The sequence below is a fragment of the Antechinus flavipes genome, chromosome 2 (genome assembly GCF_016432865.1).
Source record: "Antechinus flavipes isolate AdamAnt ecotype Samford, QLD, Australia chromosome 2, AdamAnt_v2, whole genome shotgun sequence".
NCBI lineage: Eukaryota > Metazoa > Chordata > Mammalia > Dasyuromorphia > Dasyuridae > Antechinus > Antechinus flavipes.
This window is the reverse complement of record NC_067399.1, coordinates 285,895,236-285,922,496: the sequence shown is the minus strand read 5'-3', so window position 1 is coordinate 285,922,496 and position 27,261 is coordinate 285,895,236. Positions and strand designations below refer to the sequence as shown.

At 35.0% G+C, this 27,261-nt stretch overlaps 1 long non-coding RNA gene across 1 annotated transcript; it reads left to right on the top strand.

The window, feature by feature from the left end:
* On the top strand, positions 1-27,261 carry LOC127549365 (uncharacterized). Its single transcript, XR_007950565.1, has 4 exons — positions 1-936; positions 1,413-1,489; positions 21,062-21,231; positions 22,271-27,261. It is a non-coding gene; the product is annotated as an uncharacterized LOC127549365 (long non-coding RNA).

Sequence of the window (27,261 nt, the reverse complement as noted above, 5' to 3'; positions counted from 1 at the left end):
TAGTTTTAATCCTGTTTTGTATTTATTTAGAATTTTAAAAGAAATGAGATGCATTCAAAATATGGACTCAATAAATTCATTCAGATACTAGTTTCATAAATTTTAATATGGAAATATAAAATGCAAAATTGTATTTTTGAGTTAAAATATTTAATTGGTCTTAACTTAAGATTGATAGGTTAAAATAGCACAATTGTTAACTAAATATTAGTTTAATCAAGCCCAATTTTTACATTTAAAAATAGTTTAGAGACTCTGAGGTGGATTCTCCCAAATAATCTTTCATGTATCATGATGGGAATGATATAAAAATGAATATAAAAGCCTTTATTCTTCACTGCATTCAATTGCTTTATGGAGAATTGTTTTTTTTTTTACAGTTATGAGCATCTTATAGAAAACCAAGAGGAAGATAAAAATGATTGTTTTGGGCAATTCTTTGTTGTTAATTCTACATTTTAAAATTATTTTTTGCTGATTGATATTACTTCCCTGAGCTGGTTGTCTAATCTTTAATAAATAAAATTCTAGAGATATATATGCATATATATGTGTGTGTGAACATATATACATGCATATATATGTATAGAACTATGCAAAAATGGTGTTTTCCCCAGCATAATTAGAGAAAAATGTATAAATCGAAATGCTTCAGAAGAAAACTATTGCATGGAAGCTGCATGGTCTAAGTACTAGGTTCTTGGGACTCAAGAACGGTTGATGATGAACTGGAAGAGCAAAGGGTGAAGGTGAAGATCATTAGAGGTTCCAGCGCTGGCGGAGACTGTTGGGGTTGTATAACTGTGCCTGGAGGGCGGGGTTCCTGTGCATTCCTACCCAGCTGAATAACCTGCGCTCAACTGTACTCCACCTTACTTCCAGACAGACTGGACCGTTCAACAAGAAAACGAACCCAGCATCTCACCTGGCAGCAGGGTAGGTGAAATATAAAAGAAAACCATCTCTTTTTCGTACCCTATTTTTGACGTGGAAAGAAAATAAGACAGCCACGTCGCACTCACACACAACACTTTTATTCCCCTTCTCTCATAATTCTCTATATAGCAAGGTGTGAATGTCTTCACCGCCCTAGCTTTCTATTATTTTCGCGTATGATAAATGATTTCCCTTTTTCCAGAGCCCCACTCCTTGTTCCACAGTCCTCGTAGCCTTCAATCCCTGGTATATTAATGTAGCCCTTTCTTATTCTTCCATAAAATCTACTTTTCACTACATTGACGATCATTTCTAGCTTTTGATATAGTGGGTGAACTTTGTGGGCTCCCGGGAAAGAAGGGAGTGTAACTCGAATTGAGTGTGTGTGTGTGTGTGTGTGTGTGTGTGTGTGTGTGTACGCGCGCGGGCGCGTCTGTTATTTTCCCACCCTTCCCATTTCTATTTATCTTTCCAAGACGCTGAGAAATATGGACCGTAAATCACTGGCGTAAAAGTTCCTGGCGCAGATTGTGTCCCCCATCCACCAGAATTGGTAAGTGGAAGGGCTTTTTTAGAAGGGGAGGGCTACTTTAAAATTTGAGTATGATATTTGCGTTATAAGCTAATATTTTGTGACCTGGGGTGGATCTGTTGAATACCAGGACAAATTCAGGATAGCAGCAACGAGCAGAAAGATACCTGCAATCCACCATCCCCTTTATTTTCTTCTCCTTTGTGAAAAAAATCATTGCGCGTTTTTAAAAGAATATATTTCTAACCTAATAAGGAGGGGAAATCGAGACCGAAGTAGGTGACTTTTGATCAAATGGTGCTTGAATCATTACTTTATCTATGTAAAGAAGTGTGCTTAGTGTGAAAAATTTAGTTGTCTCGGATCTCAGGTCTCCAATTATCCTTCCATTACCCTGGAGTAATTGCTGTTAGCCCCAAGAATTACCCCACTCCTCAACACACCATTAAAAAACAACAACAACAACAATAAAATGCGTACAAGTTTTCTATTCCACCCTCTTATCCACTTATATACACTAATTAGCAGCAGCTGACCCACAACTATTTCTAACCTTCCCAATCCCGCCGCTTCTTCATCTGCTACATCAGAAAAGTGAACTTTTCATTTGAAGCCGAGATAGATTTTATTGGCTATTGTATACATTATGTGTGTGTCTTGGAGGGGAGGCGGGGAAGGATATGGTTTGCGGATAGTCTCTACGTAGAAACATTTATTCTTTGCCTTCGAAGTACTAGGAAAATGAGCACCAGGAGATTTGAGTTTGACTTTGTCCCTGTTGGGAATATTCCTGGTCTCGGCTTTGGGAATCTCAAGCAAATAATTGATTCTTAATACATTCTTAGGAAGCAGCTGCGCATACTCGAGGCCTTGGAGTTAAAGAGAGAGACTGGGATGTAAAGAAATAGAGCCGAAAAAGGTATAAAAAGAAGAGAGTTGGGGGAGCGATTAATGTATTGGAAACTTAGACCAAAATTTGATTTTTGCTTCAGATCCAGGTATTGAATAAAATCACAGATAGATTTAGAGAGAGGCAGGTTGGGGTCATCTCGATTAAGGACCCCGCCGTATCTCCTTTGCGTAAGAGAGTGGAAAAGATTGGTCGAGTAAACTGAGACTGTTTCTTTAGCTTCCGAGTCTGGTGTTAGACTGCGCTCTTCCTCGAATCTAAATTATCAGGGGGCAGGATTGCACAGGACCGCTGCGCTGGGAGCAGCAAGGTGAGGGCGCTCTTGCCCAGGAGAAGCCAAGTTCTGTGGTTTGGTCATTCGCACAGGCTCGATTTTCAGGTGGCAAAAAAAAAAAAAAAAAAAAAAATGACTATAGAGAGCTGTGTAGGTTGGTTTTTTTTTTTTTTTTTTTTTAAATCTATCTTCATTGTTTACACGGTGCCTATTTCAGATCTCTGCACTTATCTGCCAGTTGATAAAACTGTTTTCTCTGTGATAGACATCTACTTCTCTCCTCCCCACTCCCCACCTTTTCTGCCTTTTCGATTTCCACCCCATTTCCCTTTTCTAAGCTAACCTCTAGCAGTTCCAGCCTGGGACCTTATGGAAAAGAGAAGTTTCCCGGGGTTGCCCTGGGGTGTAGATTTCGTTCGTGACGGGGATGGGGGATGGGTGTGGATTGGATTCGGGGGGGTGCTGGAGTTGGGGGGGTGGGGTTGCATTAAGAAGCTCCGCATCAGAAAATACTGAGATAAGCAAAAAGCACTCCACTCGTTGCGTCTCCTGTTCGTCCCCCACCCTCTCAGTTTTTAAGATTTGCTTTCACAGATTCGGCATCAATCAATAACCCATATGAGCTAGGGAAAGGAAACTAGAGCACCCTTAGTAAATTTCAAAAACTCGTTTTGTAGACAAGTCCCCAGATTATAATGCGGGAGAAATCAGAAACTAGGGATGGTAGCAATGGACGGGTTTTTAGAAGAGAAGCATAACAATGATTATTATTAAAAACAACAATAAAGCACTGATAATATTTCGAAGGGTGCAGTTTTTTGGGGGAAAGAGGAGTTCTTTGTTTTGGTTTGTTACTACTTTTATTTTTAAATCCTTTCCGCTGCCTTTTGCTGAATGCGGGTCAGTGATATCCTTTTTGTCTTGCCTGTGGCCTTACTCAGTGATCCTTCCAGGTTGGAGGAAAAGTCACGACGTGTAGAAAGTATGCGGTGAGAACTGGTTTTTTGCTATATCTGATTGCTCCGAAGCTCAGTTACAGGACCAAATAAAATTTTGATTTTGGCTTAGGTTTGATTTTCAGTTTTACCTGGCATGAACTTGCAGTGTTTATAAGAAGTAAATTTCCTTGGGTCTGTGCGGTTGATGCTTCCAATGCCTTTAATTCTATTTCTTACATCTTTGAAATTGAGAGTACTTTTCCGATGCCCGCGTACCTTTCTGGGATCTAGTGTCTGGGCGGAGCATATTTTCCATCCTTTTGACCGATCTGGATACTGGGAAGCTTAGTAACATTAGGGAGAGATTTCTTGGGGTTGTTTGATTTCACTCACTCTGGGGTGAACTTTAATGATGTGATAGTTTGCATTGGAAGTTAAATTAGCTGTTACATTAACGGCAGACAATGACTAATCATATTCTCCTTTGGGCCTCGCTCCTCCCTCCTCCTCAAATCCTTCACTGTTTGGAAAATAGAGGAACCATGGGAGCTTGACTCTTCGGTTCCCCAATATGAGTGGGATTATCCCAATAAATATATAGGTGAGGCATTCAGAAAAATTCTGTTTATTTAAATAGCAACTATACTTTTAGTAACTTTAGGTCTGGGTTCCTAAGGGATAATGGTGTAAAATAGTATTGTTATGAACCAACATCTTCATTTGGAGTCGCTCAAATTGATACAAAATGTTATTTTGCAGTGATCTGAGTTAAACAAGATTCATGCCTTTTCTCTCTTGTGCATACACACACGTTATTTATGTTGAAGAACCGGAAAGAATTTTGCACAGAAACATCTAATGTTCAATTCAAAAAAAAAAAAAAAAAAAAAAAAAGGCCTGTAAATTCAACTTGAATTTTACTTCCTCGAGCCTGACACTTATGTTGCGTCCAGAAAAGGAATGATTTGCAGTATATTTAAAATGCTTTGGAGTGGGGGGGAGAGAGACCTTTTCTAAATGTAGATTGTCTATTCGTTACATGTCTAGAAGCAAAACGTTCTTTAGTAAGGAGGAAATTATATTTCTCTCATTTGTGTGAACAAAAGCCCCAAAGAAGCTTTAAATCTGATGATACTACAGTAGTTGCAAATCGTATAAAATACTGAGCACTATTTTTAGAAGGTCAATTATGTGTTTTATTTTTTTCTACGTAAAGCACACTGAATGAATAATTATGGGCTTCAGTGAAGGCTGAAAATTTTCTAGGCAAAGAAAAAGGTGCTAATTTTATTATTTGATAATTTTATTATTTTTATCATTAGTAATGTAGCTTGGCAAGCCTTTCTTGAGGAAAAAAGTAGAATACCCAATTTTACTCTTTGGAAATGCTGGAGAATGAATACTTTATAATCAACTAGAAGTGACATCAAGGGTATTTTTAAGGGAATAATATTTAGTGGAGTTGAAAATATCTTAAAATTATGTAGAGACAGCTTTGATTGTAGACTGGAGTGCTAGTATCGATCATTTCCTCATCAATAGTGTTGTCTATCTCTTCATTGATTTGTGTCTTTATTTATGCAGCGCTTTGAGTATTTACTTACATATTTTGGTATTTTTATCTTGATGATTATACCAGGTGGAATTTTGCGGAAAATATACACTAGGAAACATCTTTGACAGATGCATTTTGCCTAAACCTGAGAGCAAATTAATGACAATACAATGCGTTTGTCACTATAATTAAACTGGAGATCTAAAAGATCAATTAATAGACTTTCTAATTAGGAGCTCATATCACAAATATCTTCTAAATGCATTTTAACCAGTTTATTTGTGATCTTCTCTAGGAATTAAAAAGTGATATAATTTTACGAATAGCTATGTTCTTGTTGGAGGGGCATAGATTTGTAGGATAAGCTATGCATTTTTCCCATTTCCTTTCCTAACAATACAGGAGTCTCTGAAATGTATTAGTATTGGAAGTGGAAAGGATCCAAAATGACAGGAATATAGGGGGGGGGGGAAGACATCGAAATGCCTTTATACAATTCATAAAGATATTCCTGCACTACTTATTTCAAGCAAGAAGTTTCAATGTCTTAGTTGAAGTGAATGGGTACATATATGATGCTTAAAAAGGAAGAATATATAACTAATTTTAAAAGTGTAAATATAAATTTCCTGTTGCTCTATTTTTAAAAACCCAGTTGGACTATCAAATGCTTCTATCTATGAGTGTTAGAGAGTAATGGTAACACCATATCCGTGTAAAGCCCTTTACAGCTTACAGAGCACTTTCACACGCATAATCTCATTTGGTCTTCACAACAACCCTGTGAAGCAGGCAAAAAGAGATGTGTTTGTGTTGTTTTGTTTTTGTAAGATGACTTGAAAATTAAATAGCAGCCTTTTAATTTATTAGTGGTTTTTCTTTTTTAATATATCAGAATATTTCACTCCCCGGGATAGATTCTTCCCTTTCTAATATTTTGGAAGAAATTTGCTAAATAAGGTAACATATTCATAGCCTCTCCTCTTCTATGCAAGTAATTTTTATTAGAGTAGTCCTCCCTGCACTGAATTCTTAGGAATGAAAGAATCAAGGGGAGAAGAAAGTGACTTTAAGTCTCTTTCCACCAACACCTAGGAGCTAAGAAGCTTTGCTTAAGCCTCCCAGTGGTTGTTGGTGAAAGGGAGGAGAGCCGGAGAGCACAAAGTCAAGCTGTTAATAAGGTTGAGAGAATGTGCTAACGGACAAGGTTTATTTATAAGTCCGGAGCGATTTCGAGGTCCGGAGAAAGTTCAAATCGGAAGTCTTGCGTGGGCCAAGCGTTTCTTTGCAACCTGTAGATGTTGAGATTCCAGAGCATCGAATGAGCAGCTAGAGAAGTCTTCTTTAACCTCTCTCTCTTCCTTACACACACACACACACACACACACACACCCTTCACCCTCTGCCTTATGTCTTATGTTCTGTGGTAGTGGACCGTCTGAGGTTGATTCACTTTCCCTCCAAGTCTTTCCTGTGAATGAACCCGAAAACACTCGACAGATCGTAAATAATCGTTTTAATGAGTGTGCAAAGCGTGCGACGGGGTGTACCGAGCTGTCGGGTTAAACAAACAACTTGTACCCTGACAAAATCCGATTGTTAAAGTGCAAAGTGGTGTCAGTACAATTTTTATCACCGTTTGGGAAACCACAGATCTGACACCCTGGAGTCCAATTTTTCCCATTAAAGAAAAATAACAATATTTTCTGAGCGTGAATGTGATCTTCTTTAATGTTAGCCATGGCTCGACTGAAACCGGTATTTTCTAACTAGGAAGGTACTAGTGTTAGGTTCCTCCCCCTCTCTTTCCCCCTCCCCCCATATATTCCCTTGAGGGGAAAAAAAGTAAAGACTCTTGTAGGAACAATTTTTTTTTTAAATATATCTTGATATTTTCAAAAGTATTTTACCCTTATGTATTTGTTCATAAATCACCGGAAATCAGTCTTGATTTAACTGCATGTGATAAAAGGTTGGTAATGTCTCCTAGATCGAATGCATGAATCTTTACAGTGTTTTGCAATTTAGAAATTATTTCCTAGCTAAGCTCTTCCCATTAAAATATTCAGCTACGGAGAGAAAAGATTGAAATGTAGGATTGGTGTGACATTGAACATTCATTAATCTAGGTGGTTTGTAAGAAATCATTTTAGCCTCTATACTATCAAGGAAAATAATGTTAAGAAACTGATGAAGAAAAAAATCTGAGGAGAAAAAAAAATCTTGATTTCTCTAAGAAAACATGGTTTAATTCTTCAGTTCTTTAAAAAAAAATCACTACCCAATTTATTTTCAGATACATTGGAGAAATTGTTTTGCTCTTTTTTCTTTTCTTTTCATCCAGTGACACAATTTGCTTGAAATAAGAAATAGGGACTCTAGAACTCTGTCTCAATCGCCCACCCCAAACTCTAAAACAGGAAGAAGAAATGAGCAAAAATTATATTTTAAAGTCCATTTACATATCTTCATTTAACACTTTGAAATAGAAATATGCAAAATGATGTGCAGGAATACATAGAGCCCATATATAAACCACTCAAAAGTTTATGTGTATATAGTAACAGTTTGGTGAGGACCCTAGTAAATAAGTTATTCTCTTGTTAATATCATCAGCAAAATAGAATCAGAAGTTCTGAGTGCAAAGTATGTTTTCTCTCCCTAAAATAAATAACACAGATTTCACTTTTCTGAAGTAGGGTGGAAAAAAACTTTACAAATCATTGCTCCTATCTTGGAGACTCCAGTTCCTGTTTTCTATCTAGTTGGGTAAGAGAAAAGAAATGTTAGGTATCTGATAGTCCATGTTATGGAATAAAATCACTATTACACTCTACTAGGCTATACCATGATTTCCTTCTTTCCTTCCTTCTTCCCTCTCTACCTCTTTCTCTCCTTCCCTGTCTCCCTCCTTTCTTTTTTTTCTTCCATCATTCTAGCCTCTCTCCCTTTCCTCCTTTTTTTCCTTCTTCCTCCTTTTCTGCCCTCCTACATTCCTCCTTCATTTCCTCCTTTCTTTTCTTCATTCTTTTTCTTTGTGTCTTTTTCTTTCTGTCTTTTTTTCTTTCCCATTGACCTTTCCTGCCTATATACCTACAAAAAAAAAAAAAAAAACAAAAAAAAAAAACACCTGTAGACATCTTCCTAGTCTCAGAAGAAACAAATTTTCAAATATTAATATTCAAACCTTCAACCCCAGAAGGGATTCAGGAGAGATGCTCTAGAATCTGGAATCTACTTTTCTTGATTTAGGGTATAAACTGATGTAAATGTAGCCAAATGGAGATAGAAAGAGGCATAAGTTTTTATTAAATGTAACTCCTGTATGCAATGTATGCAATAAGAAAAAACAATATTCCTTTCTTACTGACTTAAAATATCCTTCTGCATACTGCAAGCTACATTGTTAGGACTTAAATAGATTTGACTCTTTTGCCCTAATTTAGTTGTAAAGTTGTTAAAATCGTTGAAAATCTTCATCCCCTTTCCTTTTAGATGCACAAACATCAATGCTAAGAGGGTGCATCTGTTTTTATGTGTATATGTACTTAAATAAATTCACTATCAAAACATTAATTATATTTGAAAGTGAGCAGAACGCTTGTTGCTGAAAGAACTGCATTATTGAATTTATATTCCACAGAAATCTGTCGGTAGAAAGGGTTGAAATTGTAGACCTGTCTCCACTGATATATCCTATGCAATGAGGTATGCAACATTTTAGAGGAAGAGAGATAGGGGAGTTAAATTTGCCTGGAAGTGATCTCAAATGTTTGAATGTTCATCCGTGGATGGAATACACATAAAAATGTGAAGAACATACATGGCATCTTTGTTCTCTGACAACAGAAACAAACAGCAACCCCCCCCATCCCCACCCAACCCCCAGAAAATAAATCATAGAATGAATTATCTTAGCTGAATGTTTGGCCTTGTGATTGACTCACTAAGAACATTTCAATTATGATTTCTTCCTCTTTGCTCCTAAGTCCTGTTTATTACACAGCTGCCACATTTTGAATCCAAAATTTAATGTTTTTCCCTCACTGGTGCTCAGACTCCCGATGCTTGTATGAATCATCACTGATCATTTTTAGTTTTTAGTGTAATTACTGGGTTTGCCTTTAAATTACCAATAAACTAATTAAACCGACTTACTAATCTTCTCAAACTTTTGTTGATGGCGATAATAGCTATAGCTGCAATACCAACAATAATAAAATAGAAGTAGCAATAACAACACCATCACCAATAATAATATAAAATCTTCCAAAAGAGTTTCTCGGGGAGGTAGGATTCCCTTAAAATCTCTTTCCCCTCTTAAATCTCTTTTGAGGCAGTCTGCCATTTTTCATCTGATTCCTCTCCCCACTTTCCAGGAGCTTAGGCCGAAGGTCTTCAGTATGTCCCCGACACGTTGTAATTTAGAACTTCCAGAAATATAGGACGCTGTACATAAACTGCAGTATATGGTACAAGAATGAAAAGACATCCCCGTTTTGAGAAGTTTCTTTTGTCTGAATATTGCAAATCTCAGACTACCTCTCTCCTCCCCACCCCCCACATAAAAATCAAAGCTTAGCTTTTTCTCTTGTTCATTTAAACATGCATACACACACACACACACACACACACACACACACACACACACACACACTTAACCTCCTTCCCTCTCCCTCTCCCCCTGCTCCCCGGCTTCCTTTTGCCCAAATTAATTGATGGGATGTTAACAGATTTGAACTACGAACAGAAGAGAAGTTAAGGAAGTGGGTAGGAGAGATCTCCAGGTGGGAGGTGCTGGTGCTAAGGTAGATGGAGATACTGGTGGTATTGAATACGTGGAGAATTATTATGGCTACAATTTGTGTGGGATTGGGTGTCCTAGAAGGAAGTGAAAGATCCAGGGGTTCCTTGCAGCCAAAGTAGGTGAGTGGAGAAGAGGGGGTGGGGAGAAGAACGCGCGCGCGCGCACGCACGCGAGCGGAGGACCGGTTGGATAAATGAACAGGAGTCCTTCCTTACCTCTTTTCCGTCATTGGTCAAGGCAGAGAGGGTTGGGACAAGAGGACCCAAGAGTTTGGGATTCTAAGGGAAGATGGACTAGAAAGGAGGTATTAAAAGAAAGGAGGGGATAGTTTTCTGGGGGTGGGTGGTAAGGCGCATGTTCTGGGAGAAAATAGTTGGTGGTAGTCTACATAATAAAGAGGAGTCTATCTCCCCGGGAGAAAGGAGAGATGCTTTTTGTCAACTGTCAAACCTACAGGGCGTATTGTTCTAAGTGATAGAAAAGCAACCAGTTCCCTAGACTAGTCCGCAATGAATTTGCTTGTTTTTGGAACTGAAGGGATTCAAAGGGCTTCTCTTCCACAAGCCCTCCCCCCTTCCAGGGGGAAAAAAAAAAGGTGGAGGATAGAGAATGGGAATTAGACCTAACGTCTTCCAGGCAGATGTCCGGGGTTAAAACAGGTTGTTTGATAATTGCCTTCCTTTTGTGGGAGAAAACCTGTTGTTGGGGGAGTGTGTGGAGGAAAAAAGAACACGACAGAACAGAAGAAGAAGAAGAGGAGGATGAAAAAAGAAGGGAGAGAGGAAGAGGAGGGGGAGGAGGAAAAGAAAGAGGAGAAAGAGAAGAAAAAGAGGAGGAAAAAAAAATTCCTTTGCTGTTCAGTTGCTATGGGGCAACCTCTCAGTGTGGAAAAGACAGGAGTGAGATAGCGAAAGAGAAAGGAGGTGAAGTGAAAACAGTGAAAACAACTATCTTTTCCCCTTACATATTTCTGGTGGACACGGGCTCACTGTGAGTGAATAAATGTCTTGCTTCATGCAAGTTCCAAAAGGAAATCTAGACAGGTGGTTTGTTTAATATAAAACTTGATTACAAATAATTTTTGCTTTCTGAAAACATTGGCTCTAAATAATGGTTTCTAACTCCTCTTATTTTTATTAGTATTGTTGTTATTATTGACAACAACAAATCGACTGATAAAAAGTGGTACCCACCAAGTAAACAAACAAACAAACAAACAAAAAAACCTCTCCTCTGTAGTCACTACAGACTCCTAGCATTTTGGTACCCCACCGACTGATGAATGTGTAACGATTATTATTGTTTTTGTATAAAAATTGTGTTCTTTCATCAAAGGCAAGCAAGGAGAGAACTCTGCAACCTATTGTAGTAAATACAAGGAGTTTGTACAGTAAGAATCTTATCTCTCTCCCTATCGCTACTGTTCAGCAGCTCCAGAAAATCGCAGCTCAGGCTCCAATTGTATCATTCAGCTATTCAAATTCCCTTCTCCTCCTCCCCCCAAGTTTCTCTTGCACAGATATCTGCTAGTAGTTTTTTCTTTCTTTCTTTCTTTCTTTCTTTTTTTTTTTTTTTTTTTTTGGTGGAAAAATCTTTAGCTCCTTGTCATCATACAGTGACCTCCCCCCCTTCTGATTTTCTTCTTTTGAATGGAAAAATCATTTCCCCATAATTCTCTGGCCTTTTCCCATTTGTCTAAATTAAGCAGAGATTTTTAAAAGGTTGCGGGAGAAAAACATTTCTGCTTATTGGTCTTTTCTCATATGCACATACTTGTTACTTTAAATCCTATTTCCAAACAGCGTAGAACTCAAGCAGAAAACTCCAGAGTTAAACAGGAAAGTAATATTTCTTAAATATCTAACTAGAAAAATGTAATTATGATGACAAAGCATAAATAAGACAACAGTCACATATTCTAAACCTCTAAATACCTGAATATTTGTAAAAGTTTCATTCCTTTCTCATTTTCAATTCAGTAGACTTCCCGAGAGGCAGGGATAATGAAGTATAACATGAAATATTTTGCCAAGGAAAATATACTCATACACATACATATACATATGTATGTCAATGTGGCCAAAAGATTCGCATGAGGCTATAGACACTTTTATATTTATACATAACTTTATGCAGCATCAGAATACATGTAGGTTTATAATATGGTCATAATATAAGTAAAAAGAAAGAAAAATGCTTAAAACCTATATAAATTCCCTTAAATTTTCAAAAAAAAGTTTGCATATACTTGTAATCTAAGTAGAAATTAAGAAAAAGAATTAAAAACCCAAATTGACATACTTTTCAAAATTGCTTGAAACCTTCTTCCGTCTCTTTTCTATGAATAATGGGAGTGAGGAGCCACATTTTTTTTTTAATTGTAGATCTTATCGTATGTTTAGGGTCTTTTTCCAAGCCCCCAATATATTGAGATTTGATAAATTCATCCCTTCAAATTCATCTCCAAGTTACAATAAAAAATGAAATATAATTATAAATAGAAAGAGCACAGTGGATTTTTATGTTCCCGTTTCTCAAGAAAAAAACTTAGAGAACTTTTCAAAGTAACACTGACGGTTTCTCCATGCAAATATGGCAAAGACGAAAAAAAAGTTGCACTAATCCTATCTTATGATGCTAGTGGTAATGTGAAGAGTCTTAGAAGACAAATACCCCAAAGAGGAGACGGGAAAACGCCACGTAAAGTTAGAATTGTATTTACTATGTTCAACAACTAAGCCTCCTTTAAAAGGGATTAGTGTTCCTCCACCCACCCACCCACCCAATTTGTTTTAGAATAGGAGAGTTTGAGGAAAGTATAACCAAAAGAGTGACAGAGGAGGAGAGGAGGAGATGGGGGAGTGAGAGAGTGGCATTTCTTGTATATCTGTAAGAGCCTATGATTAACTTGTACCCTAGAGTATTACTACCTAAGTTTACTTATGAAATGTCTATTTCAAAAGCAAATGGGAATCTTACTGTTGTAGTTCCCATACAATTAAACATAACCTTAAACCACAGCTCCAAGAATTAATTCAGGTTTACAAACAAAATGTGAACGGGAGGGGGGGGAGGGGAGAGGGAGGAGTTAGAAGGCGGGAAGAGGAGTCCTGGTGAGGTTGAATGATATTTCTACTGGAGTCTTCCTCCTGGAGGTTTGTGCAGAGCAGAGCTCTGAAAATAGGAAAGAAAAAAAAGCCATAATCTTTGTTGAGTCATGGGAAATTCGATTCAAATTTAACAAACTTCTATTGAGTGCTTACTATGTGCTATGCATGGTCATGGGGAGAGAGGGTTAGATAAAATTATGCTCAGGGGTTGGGACTAAAGGATTAGTTTCAAAACAAATCTGCCGGAAATCGAGCTTCCTACGAATGAAAATGAAGGAATTTATGCATATTCTAATCTCTCCTCTTCTACTGCTATTTTGGAGGAAGAGACTTCTTTTGCTGATGGTGGCACTTTTTTGTTCCACACAGGAAACATGTACATGAACACAACTGAGTTTTATTTATTTGTTTCTTTTCCTACCCTCACCCCCAACCTGGTTCCCTAAATCTAGTCTAAATTCAGATTTGATTCTTAATGTTTTCAGGTTGCTTTGGTGTTTATTTTGTGAATGTGGGTGTTTAGGGGGGAGGACTAGGATTTGCGTGGGTGAAGCTATCCTAGATTAAACCCTAGAAAATTGCACTGGAGTCTTTATTCCATCATTAGTTCCTTATAGGGGAATCTGTATCTGTGAGTGCTGTGCTGGGAGAGGGTGGGGAGAACGGGAATAAACTCACGAATTCCTTTCCTTGATACATAGAGGCTCATTTCTTCTTGGTGCCACAGCCCAATCTCCATCCCTCCCCAGCCCCAGCAACGATCAACGATCTGGTGGAGGAGAAGGGAGATTAAAATGATCATACAAAATATGTTGTCAAGATCTATTTACTGTCAGCGCCAAACCCAAACACTTTTCCTCCCACGCCTTTCGGAGCAAATCTGAGCAAGAGGGATGTTTTAAAATTTTATTTTAAAATCAGCAAGAAATTCTGTTTCTTTCACCCCTTAAATTAAACCTTTTTCCTCTTAACATTCCTCCTCCTTCCCTCCTCTTCCCCTCCCCTTCTCTCCCCCAACTCCTTCCCCTCCCCCTCCCCCCAATATAACCTAAAGGGGAAGATGGCTTTGATGCTGGGATTCTTAATCAGTTTACTTCAGGAATTTGGGAAGGAGAGGGAAAGGAAGGAAAGAGTAGGCCAGAAGTGTGAATGTGTGTGTGTGGGTGGGGGCGAGTTACTGGAGGAAGAGAGACAGAGAAAGATAGAGACACAGAATCAGACTTTTCTTTAAACTTACTAGTCCTGCCCCACCTAAGATTTGTATCTCCTTTTCACAGAAGTGAAAATTGTGGACACTTTCCCTTCTCCAGTCGCCTTCTGAATGCAGGATTCCCGCTGCAACCACCCTTCAGCCCCATGCTCCTCCCCACCCTCCCCGGCCCTCCCGGCTCCCATATATTCTGGATTCTCTGTGACTGATAACATGCATGCTGAACCCTGGGTGTCTCTGAAAGAACCAGATCCAAACAAGAATTTTTAATTCAAGTCCAAAGGCTTGGCGCTCCGGACTGTCAGGACAAATGTCTTTAATGATCTCCTAGGGAATAAGAAGGATACTAGGGTAGTCCTGGCATAAAGAGCTGTACCCACAGAAACACGTCTAACAAGAAACAGGCTGCTATTAAAGAGTGGCTCCCTATTCGCATAGCTGATCCCCACCCAAAAAAAACAAAAACAAAAACAAAAAAACACCCAAAACATAACAAAAGCAAAAACCTTCAAATAAGCAATAACAAGAAAGGATACATTTTAGACCTCCTTAGTTCTCAAACTTTTTGATGTCCAGCTTGCACTACATCTTCTTACGATCCCCTCTCGGCTTTATGTCAACGGTATGTGTCAGTGTGTGTATGTATCCGGGCACTCTGTAAGTATGTTTGAGGAAGGGTTGGGGCCAGTGGAGAGATACAGGTAAAATAAAACTAATCAACATAAGAATATACCTTCTAGGTCCCATCAGGGAATGGCTGGCCTTGATTTTCTCTCCAGGCAAAAAGCCTGAGACAGATCTGGAAGGCTAAAGTGGAGGGAAAGGAAACCCAAAAGTTAAAGCTAGGAGTTGATCTATCAACTGATCAGTTCATTAGGGTCACTCCAAAGTCTGTAGGCAATCTTTTTATCTTGGGCTGGCAGCCCCTCCTTTCATATATCCACTAAAGGAATGTGTTTTTATAAATTTTGTAAAAAGTAGTTTGCTTGAGCAGCTCTCAAACCTGGGAGAATTTGGACTTCATTACCCAATTTCTCAGCATCCTTGGTGCTTCTTTTCCTGAAGAATTAAACTTCTTATTTAATGGATATCTTTATGTATAAAAATGCCAGTGTGTTATGGGGTAAAGAATGTAAGCCCCAGAATTTTAAATTTGGAGCTTGCCATTTGTATAATCATGGAAAACCCTGAATTCTCTAAACATGAATTTCCTCATTTTAAAAAATGGAAATAATAATAGCACTGGTACCTATCTCAGGATAGCTATAAGGGTCAAATGAGATAAGGTATAAATACTTTTTATAGCACTTCATAAATCTTAAAAATGCTATAGGTGTATTGGTTGTTATTTTTGTCTTTATGTTGCCTATTCCATCTTGGCTGTGCCTTCCTATGAATGAGTACTTTGAATGGAGAGATCACTAGCTAGAGAATGTTTTAATATGGTGTTTTTACAAACAAACAAAAATGTCCTGGGCCTCCAATCTTGCTATTTGTCCATCAAAGGGGAGGAGGAGTGGAAGAATACTATTTTGGAACTGTTCATTTTCTGAGGTTCAGGATACAATTTGAAAGAACGACTTCAACAAAAATGGCCTCCTTGTAATCAATCAGCTGGGCCATTGCAGAAGTCACTACAGACCAACATCACATAGTCTTTTGGTGCAAGGTACTAGAGATAGGTATTAGCCAGAGGCAAATCTGTACTTTTTTGTTTATGAGAGGATTTTTTCAGTTGATACTTTAATTATTTTCTTGTTCTAGGGAATTCAGAGGGGGAAAAATGAAGACATTTGACATTTTGATGATTTAATCATAGGATTGAGAATTTAGAAACCTTAGAGACCATCTTAGACCAACTCCCTCTTTTTTTTCTACTGATAAGGAAAATGAAACCTAGTTGAAGATCACACAGTAGAACAACTGAAATTCCAACCCACATACCCTAATTCCAAATGCCCAAATCTTCCATTATATCTTTTAGTAAAATGTTCATAGATTGGAACCTGGGAAGTTATCATCAAGTTGTAGTCCCTGGGATGCCTTTTTATGCTTCGTTCTATTTAAATACCCTGATTTATTATACCGCTAGTTTGGTATATTTGTTCTGAAATGTCCTTATCCAGAGGCCAATTAGTCCAAGAAAGAGCTGACCAGTTCTCACTTTCCTCTCTCTTTTTTTCACCTTCCTTATTCTAAATTCATCTACACAACTCATTCATTATAATTAAACATTTATATTTTCATTGGAACTTTCTAACAGCTAGGAAATTTCTGACAAATGCATATACATATACATATTTACATATACACACATATATGTGAATATGTATATGTGCTAGATTTAGTGAGTCAGCATTACAGCATACTGAGTAAGTATAGCACATGTTAACTGTAGTAAATTAAACTTGGTCTTTTCTTTTTCTCATAGTAAAGTGACAATAATAAAGCAGTCTATATGCCTCCTAGGATTGTTGTATGAAGACAAAATGAGGTACTAGATTGATTAATTGACCAACAAGTGTAAAAACAGTTTGAATTTCATAAAAGATGTTGAAATGGAAAGTATATTATTATTGTTGTTATTCTTTTTCTTCTTCATAGTAGTAATAGGTAGTATTAGGGAGAGAAAACAAATTTACACAGCCTCTTATCTTCTTAAAGCTAGCTGTGATCTAGCAGGCATATATAAAAGACAAATACTTTTTGGAAATGGATGGGAAAGTGACTAAAAATTAAAATATCGAGTGAATATAATAGTTCTGAGGTAATTTCAAGTATATAATTGATCAAGGAAGAGGATGAACTTAATTATCGTGGGCTTATGTTTTTGTTGTGGGTTTTGAAGGAAGAGACATATGGGCAGGACGTGAGGAATTGTGAGAATGGTTATTGGTAACTTTGGGTCATGAGAACCTTGAATATCAGCTAGAGAATAACTTATTAAGTAGAATGTTGAATTAGAACCATAGATTTAGAACCCAAAGGGACCTTAGAGATTATTTAACCCCTTCATTTTGCAGATAAAGAAACTTTAATATGAAAGGTTAAAGAATTTTTTCAGTGTCATAAGCCCTACTAAATAGAAGAACCCTGAGCCCTTCTCTTTAAACTCAAATTCCTCAATCTTTCTGTTACATGATAATATTTATAACGATTCTAAAAGTTTTGATGGTGGCTCTAATAATGGCAAAGGAGATGAATTGGAACAGAGACTGGATCCTGACTGGAATCTCTGACTGGAAAATAGAAGATTATATGGTCTAAAGATGAGACAGTGAGACTCTGTATTAGAGAATTAGCTGCTGTTTGAGCCATCCCTAGGAAGTATAGAATTCTGAGTTAAATCATACTTTTTTTTTCTTTTCCCCATATATTTTTATATGGATGAACTTAAACATAAAATAAAAATAAATGACATCTTTAAATGGGAAAAGATATTACAAAAAGGTAGACTGAAACATGTGTTTTAGAAATAGGATAGGAAGTATCAAAAGAATAATGGTGACTGTGGTTATGGGGATGAATAGCGGACTTATGGATTGGTTGTATGACTATGAACCTTAGTACATTTTTTCCCTCATCATTTGACACTGATACCTCATTTTCCCTTGTCTGTTACTTTTGTGAACAACTATTGTGTAAGAATTGCAAAGCTGTCCAAATAGGGTTTATAAGAATTTCCTTGATTTACTTCATCATAGAGAATACTATGACTACAGAAATGCAAAAAGAAAGGGTAAAATTTAAAGATATTTCAGAGAAATAATGGGATGTTAAATTTTGGACTGGAGATGAGAGACATAATAAGAGAAAAATGGGAAAAAAAAGATTCCAAAAAATTTAGCCTAGGGAATTGGGATATATTAGTAGTATTTATAATACTGGGAAATGATGAAGGTGTTTTGGATAGATATTTCCCTCAATTTTTGGACATATTAAATTTCATATGATGTCTTATTGGTGAGAAATATGCCACCAGAAGCATAGGGGGAAAGGTGCTTTGGCTGAGCAAATCATTTTGTTAAATGAAAATATGTATTTCAGGGAAACATTTTCTTATTGTAGGCATCTTTGGGAAGTTTTCTGTGGGTAGTTCCATAGAAAATTTCCCTAAGATTGTGGAAGACTGTTCAGTAGAACTCTGGTGTGGCATGTTAATGGTTGCCTGTTTTCCATGAGAATTATGGATATATATATCAAAAAGAGAAAGGTGAAAAGTAGTATGAGTGACTGCAAATTATTATAAACAATACCATAGCATTATTTTTGAAATGACAACATTTTTCTGTTAGTATTATGACCATGAAGTTTAGAAATAGAAGAGACTTTTGAAAAAATCTAATTTAACACCCTAATTTCAGAGATGAAGAAACTGAGAACTAGAAAGTTTAACTTTTCCAAAGCCACACAGGTAGTAACAGATACATCATTAAAATATGGACTCTCTGGATGCAAAACCAACATTCTTCCAATGTACCATGCTATCTTATACTTGAACAGAGATGATCCAAGGTAGTTCTGATCTTTATATGGTACAGGAGTTAATTCTCTAAATAAAAAAAGAGAGGGACAAGTAAAATTTTTGATTATATTGAAGTTTTCTTAATTTAATCTTTACTTTTATCTTTATCTCTAGGATGCCAAGTAGTGAAATGAAAAAAAAAATCCTCATGTTAAGTTATTTTATTTCTAACTGTACTATTTTCCAAATCTTTTGGGATTGTAGAATCATGTCTTATTTTGTTTTCTGCCTGGCACTGTATTCTGTGCTTGCCAGCTGTATCAAACCAGAAAGCTGATGACCAAACACAACTTAAAAATTTCTTCCTTCCACAACTGCCCACCTCAACCCCCATGAATATTTAGAGATAACATATAGAATTCTTAGGTTCCATGGAACAGATGAAGAAACACTGATTTAGAGTGCTAGGAATTCAGAAAATAGAATTTTTAGATAACGAGAACATGAACATTTTTATTGTTAACAAAACACAAGGATTTGGGCAAAATGGGTTAGAGGAAAATTATACATAGATAATGTAGTAATAACTTTTCAAGTAGTTTAAGAACCAATCACAATTTTCACCATTATCATCTATGCCTAAGGGCATCCTATATAAACTCCATTGGTTATTGTAATTGAAGAATATTTGAACAAATAATTGTATATTACAGTAATGGAATGCAATTATGCCATAAGAAATTGAGTATAATTCAGTGAACTAAAGGAAGAATGATATGAACTGATCCAGAGAAAAGTAAGAAGAATCAAAAGAACAATATCCACAATGATTACAATAATGTAAAGTAAAACAATGGTAAAGGGAAGTCAAACTTTGATTAATCAAAATAATGATTTTTGGTGGCTGGATGAAACATTGCCTATGATGTTAATGAAATTATTGCTTTAGCTGATTTTGAATTTTTTTTCATTACAAGAAAAGGTTCAATGGTGAGATACTAAGGGAGAGAATATGTTTAAAAATCACTATAATTATTTTTTAAAAGACAGCTATAAAATTTTGAATCGAGGTATATATAAATATGTGTGGTTTTTTGTGAGAAAATGTGGCTATGTGGCTACTGTTCACATTTAAAGTTTTCCGATTTTATATATTGAATTTACCTGTCAGATGGTTATGTGACTAAGGGTTTAAGAATAGCCTAAGCTCAATGATAATAACTGTATAATCTGAAACCGTGAATGGAACATGTTAAAGTTAAAGTTAAGAGAACTGGAGTCTACAATGGCAAATTCATTCATTCATCCTCCAAGAGGTCTGGAATAATAAATCATTGGCTCAGTAGGATCAATATATAATTGAAAGTGGTAGTAACTCTTTTTGGCTTTTAAAACCTCATAAAAAGTGAAATTTCATATGAGAGTAATACTACTGATAATTCTTTTCATTTGATAGGTCTGTTTCCATTAGGCATTTTCTAGAGAACTCCTTATCATCTAAGCACTATTTCTTAATGTAATAAATTGTGCCTTCAGAGTTGCTAAGCAACTTATGGAAGGCTTGCTTTGTAAAGTTCATTTGTTTGTTTAAAATCAGGGTAGGTTGCATATTATTAGCTGTATTACATAAATCAACAAAGAAATGTACACTGAAGATGGAATAAGATGTTTCAACACATTTTCTGCTCTCTGTGTTTGGCAATTAAAACACTCTAATTGTCTGGTGGAATTTCATCAAGTATTCGACAAACGTTATTTATGTATAAAACTTCAACATATTATTGAGAATGTAAGAGAACGAAAGGCGAAAAATTAAGCAGGTTTGTCATATGGTATGTGTTTATCTTAACCTCTCTTCTTCAAAAATCTTATCTACTAAGTACTTTTATCAGACACTAATTATACTCTTTCTGAAAAGAATTTCTCCAACACCCTTCAGTGCCTGCACCCTTTAATCATATCTCATTACATCTACCTAATCCATCTCTTTTTCACATTGCCAGGGCTCATTAACAGTTTTAAAAGCCAGTCCTGGACGTTATCATCCCTAGCAATGGAAATGAAAATAATGCCAATAATATTTTATCTCTGAAATGTAATGGATTATTGAAACTTGTTCTGAAAGTATTTCTTTAAATATTAATGAGAAATTAACTTTCAAACATGCATTAAGCCAGCAGGAATGGTGAGATATATTTGAAAACTGTGTAGCACCTTTTCTAAAGAGAAGTTATTTTTATAAGCTGTTTTAGCAGTGGATCATCAATCACTTTGAAGGGAAATGATCCTTGACTAACAGTTGGCTGATACTGTGTGCTTCACAGATGTTTTGCAGGAAATACAGGTGCTACCTGGCACACTGGATGGGGAGTCCACAAGAGTTCCTTGATTGGAAGCACCAAAGGCAAGACATGGAAAAGCTTTTAATTTTTTGCTTTAATTCATACCATTGCTCCTGAAAAGACAAACCAGTGCGCTATTGCAGCAATGAAAAGTAGGTATCATATTTTTACATCTTCTTTAAGGTCAGTGGATAATGACTATGTACCTTATTTCCCTGAGTTTCTAACTATTAAAAATGAAAAGTCTTCCAAATTTTAAATTTGTTCAAACTTAAATTTTTTTCTCCCTACAAATTAATAAAAACTACAAACATGATAGAAACCATGTTTTTCCCTCTGATGCAGAACTTCTTTAAAAAAATTTTAAGAATTGTTGTGCAGTCATTTTTCAGTCATGTCTGAATCTTCATGATCAAAAATTCCTCTTATTAGCCAAAGTTATCAACAGAAAGGAGCTCCAAAATCACATCAGTTCCTTTTCCTGAAATATAAATCATGGGCCAATCTTTGATCATACAAAATTTACCTTTGCACTGTGTTCAGTTTTATTTTTGCTTCATTATTTTAATCTTATCCACTCTTTTGTTTTCTTTCTTGATCTGAGCTGCTCTTTTGCTGTGACAGTAGGGAAGAGGCAACTAAACCAAGATATGACAGAACTAACCACTTGGGTTTTCTATGGCCTATCCATTTTAAGTGACCCAGATGATTCATTAAGAAACCCAAGTGGAAGAGAATTATTTTTTCAGCTTTAAGAAATTTCCCCCATAACATTTGCTTTTCTCCTTCCCTTTAATTCTTACTATTTCTAACATATTGGTTTTTATGACTTTAAGTATTTTCATAGGACAATTTAGAAATAATTTCATATATGTTTACTTCTTTAAAATACTGCAGATTTTGAGATAGTATTGCTTTCCAATAGTCACTAATTCAGTTCTTATTGTAGTGATCTTTTCATTTACATTATTTATTCTTATTTCATGTAATTATAGTTATGACAATAAAACAAAAGTTATTATTTTAATTAATATCATTTATTGACAATATGACTACATATTATGCATCCTTTTATTCTAGTTTTTCTTTTTGCCTAATTTTAACAAATTATTTCCATTTTAATGATGTTTTAGTAAATCTCCTTTGTATTGATTTGCACATTCTTTTTTTTTTTTTCTTTGTTATTCTCAGAGATTCTCCATTGGTCAGAACTGTAATGGTTGATGGTATGATCATTCACTTCCATCAAAGGATACGTCTTCTTCACATTGGTTCTTTTCATGAGTCAAAGGTATCAACAGATAGGAATTTCAACACAGAAGAAATTACTTGGATGGAGACAGAAAGTTCAATCAGGGAATAAAAAACAACTTCCTCCATTCCTGTTGCACATGCACCTAAGAAAACCTATTCAACATTATTTTACTAGGTGGCCTGAATGTTTTTCTCTGAATAATTTTCTGCCTTGATCATTTTTCAGAGTCATGATTCTCTTCATTAAACTGTGTGGTCCACTACTATCATTGTTTGAATTTGTTGTATGTCATAAATTCATTGTACTTTCCTTACTGTTTTCAAAGATAAGGAGATAATTAAAAAAAAAAAAAAGCAAAAGGTGCTTGTTTCTGTCTCTCTGAACTTGGGTTTTGGAACATCTTTCAAAGTTATTATAGTTATGGAATCTTTCCTCTATAGCTTTACTTTACACTCATTATTGCATTTGGTAACTCCCATGCTGCATGCAGTTGGTCTTCTTGATTTTGTCTAGAAGAAAGAAATTACTTTTGGGCTCTTGTCCCAGACCCTATTCTGTCTTTAGAATAGTATATGAATGATGAAAAATCTTGAGAGAGCCCATATTGATCTTGAAGTGAGCTTAAATAGTTTATTTGGTGGTAGCCTCTTCCTTAATGATCTTACTATAGTTATATCTTGGGGCCCATGTGTTTTGATGAACTATGTGTTAATACTAAGCATCATGTCTAATAATTTTATACAGAGATTGGCCTTTGGGAGTATTAAGACCATCACTCTCTGTTGAAGGATAGGGTAAGATATATTACTCAGAAATGTGGCTATCCTATTCCCATTTCATATTTAATTCAAAGAAATTTTGATTTCACTTGTATGGTTACTCCCTTCAATGATATAGGTCATGGCTCTATCGTACATGAGTATACAATTCTTTACTTATGCATGTCAGAAAAGATCAGAAAAGAGAATCACTTAGTAGTCTATTTTCTGAAAATGAACCCTTTCTGAATTGAACTAATCTGGATAACAGATACATAGTCCAACTCTATCTGAGTCCAAAGTTAACACCTTTCCAGCTTGCTAGAATATGTACTCTAATTGTATAATCTTTAAAATTCAGAATCACCCAATTTCAAGTCAGGCATTAGAGTAGAACTTAATCTTCTCCACATTTGCTTCCCTCCTTCCCTCTCATATGAGGAAAGAATAATAAACATAATTTTATTTGTCAGCAGCCATTTCTAGGAAGTAATATTGGGGCAACAACATGTAAATAGAATGATCAGGTAAAATATTACAATAGTCAATAATAGAGTCTGTTATAGAATTCAGTTTCTTGAAATCATTCTGGTATTTCACTTTAATAACTGGGATACTGGATGTAAATGGGGAGTACTGCTTGCCTTCCATAACAGCAGGAATTCTGTATTCAGCCATTATATTGTTTTCTATTCATTAGGACTAAATTGCCTAACCTATATTTCACTTCTCTTCAATTCCCCTTTAAAAAACAAAACAAAACAAAAAATAAAAACTTAACATTTTGTTTTTTTCAAAAAGAGTTTTTAAAAAATAAAATTTAAGAGAATAGTTGACTGGGTTAAATGAACCATGAATCCCTCTAATTCTTATAGAGCTGTGGATTGAGTCAAATAACATTTAAAACATAGTTGTTTTTATGTTTTCTTCAATTAGACTTATAGTAATAAAGGGACAACTCATTAAACCTACATGAGCCTCAGTTTTCTTATATATTACATAGGTGCTATTGCAGTTTTGAGGAACATATTTTCTAAACCATATAAATATAAAACCATCAGGAGAAAATCACATGAAACCACAAAATACATATGTATAGGAGAGAGAACATTTGCAAATTGGAGATATACAGATATTTGGCATAGAATTCTCTTCAGGGAATCATATCTAGGAAAGAACATGCATACACACACACACACACACACACACATTCTTTTTTATGACACTTCCTTGATTGTTTCTTTCTGTAAGCCAAAAGATGGAGTTGTGTTGATTTGCCTTAAAAATCCTACTTCATTTCTCCTCAAATTTAGTTTCTGTGTCAACAATTTGACACAGGAAAGGAAAAAATATGATCCATATCATTATCTACTCTCTTCTAAGATAAGTCTGAACTGTTTCTGCACTATTTAGATAGATGCTAACATTTTAATAATATCTCATAATTAAATCACTTATGTAAAATTAGCATCGTTGGTTTTTGTATCTTTTATTAAAATAAAAATATTGCATTTAAAATAAATTTATGTTGAAAGAATTCTATTTGGTATATGATACTCATTAAAATGCGTTTTAAGTGACCATTTTAATGCACAGATGAAATTAAATGCTGGCATTCTGGGAATAATATATTCAAATACGTTCTCATTTTAGCTGTTATAAAACTAATTAATAATCTTTGAAAAATCTCATGTTTTCAAACTACTTCTTTGTTCAGTATATGGCTGCACCTTTTGTTTATATGATGGTCTTCCTGAAAATTAGAAGATATTAAAAAGTTCAAAATAATGCATATTTGAATAATTTTGTTTTCTATGATTAGACAAATCAAGTTTTCTACTTAATAAGGAAACAAGTAAGGCACAAAAGAAAGATTAAAGATAAATGATTGTAAATATTGTCTTTTCTTTAAAAAAACAAGTTTAGCTGATATTTTCTGTTACATCTCCATGCTATTCCATGTATTCCTTCATCTCTTCCTCCCTGAGGGTTATTCCATATGATAAATAGTATATTTTTGAAGAAGGGAAAAATCGGCACAACTGAGCAAAATATTGAGAGAGTCTGAAAAATATGCAATGTATAATGTCTGTGAACTTCCCACCATCACAAAGAGGTAAGTTAGGATAGTCTTCCCTTATCTCTTCATTTGAATCCCACATGGCCTTTATAACATTTGATTTTTTTTGGGGGGGGGGAGGGGTGTCATTGATTGCAAATATTTTTGCAAATAATTATTCTATAGCACAATATAAAATTGCATATAAAGAAAAAAGTGCATAGGAAATCACTTTTCTTATATACTTTTTTAAATTGCAATGAACAGGTAATTATTATCTAAAATATAATGAAATGTCTTAATGATGATAGATGGAAACGGTATTATTTTGTTGCTGTGTAAATATTTATGTATCTTCATATAGCTATTGTCATTGTCTTTTTCTGTCATCACCTTTATTTATAACATTTTGGTCAGTGCCATGTTTGCCATGAGAACTTGCTAAATATTTATATATGTTGATTCTTTTTGATGCAATTGTATTTTTTTTATTTACTCTCAAGAATTAAATAATAGAATTATTATACTTGCTGATTAAAAAAAAATAGCCTTTTTGAAATGCAATTTCAGTGAAGTTGATTATTAAGTAACAATTCTAAAATATCCATTTTACAGCTACTCCTCTAAAAATAAACCTCTATAAGAATTTCTAAGTTTTTATTTATTTAGTCATATAGGTTATTAATTAGTATATCAGTATTACTAAAATGTGATTTCATTTATATATGAATTTAAAATAGTGGGTTAGTTATTCAAAGTTCTAAGTGCTTGTGATATTCTTGAATGACCATTTTTGTTTCTGCTGTTCATTCATTTTAATAGGTATGTAAATCCCATATTTTTCTTCTTAAATTTTCCCCCCACATAAAGTAGACAGTATATCTACATTTTGGAATAAGATTTTGTGTCAATGCCGAAATAACTTGTTTTTAACCATTGGTAATATACTAGTCAAAACAGAAAACTTTTCCCTAAGCATTTGAAATCAGGTGATAGTACAACTTACATACTAATTAAGATTCATTGGCAAGTCATTGAAGATTTTGTGTAGGTTGACATTAAGACATTTGCTTCCAAAACAGTTGTTGCATTTTCCCATGTTTGCTGCATGGTGGATTTTGTGCTTCACATCTGACATGTTTTCTCAACTACTGGTTTATAATGAAAACATGAAAGTACTCAGGGGAATGTGATAAAAGCAAAAATCCTATGATCCTTGCAAGGTAAATGACAGCACTGAAATTGTCACATCTGGATCAGAAGTATTTCATCTGTTTACCTAAATAAACAAATATAAACACAGGTAATTGGGATCATAACAATTCAGGTTTCTTAAAATAACTCCCTGTTCTGCCTAGGTCAGAAACTCATTTTAAAATATACATTGTTCTTACAAGTTATTAAAAGTGAGTTGAGATAAAATGCAGATTCTTTGTGGTAAATAGCAAAATGATGTCTTCATATATGAAACTTTGCAAAATAAAATTTGTTTTTTATTTCTTAATTGACTAATGAGTTTTAAAGGATAACAGAACTTTGTTTTCATTTAATTTTAACAGTAATTCTACCATGCAAGAATAACATAGTAATTCTACTTTGTTCAATATTTTATCTGCTGAATTTGTCTCAGAATATTGTCTTATTTCAGAAAATAGGACTAATAAAGCATTTCAAGTCTGTTAACCTGTAGCTATGAAAAGCAGTCAATGAAATATGCAAAATGGATGGTTTGACAAGATTACAATTGTTTATCTGAAATAAATTTCCAACATTATAGTAAACTCCTAATGACTTTTTAATGTTGCTTTGCTTGTCAATTAGTAATTTGGAGAAGATATTTTAATGTGAAGTAATATTCTGTATATCATATTAATTTTAAACTTATAAAAATTTATTTTTATATTTGTGAAGATAGAGACTTAAAATATTTTGTTTAAATTCTGATCACATGTCTTGCTTTTAAATTAATATAATCATACCTTCTTGTTGAGTTGAAAATGTTTTCTTTAAAACCTGGTCACATGTCTTGCTATTAAATTAATATAATCATACCCTCTTGTTCAGTTGGGAATAAAGTAGTTGTTTAATTAAACATGCCAGTTGTTTATAA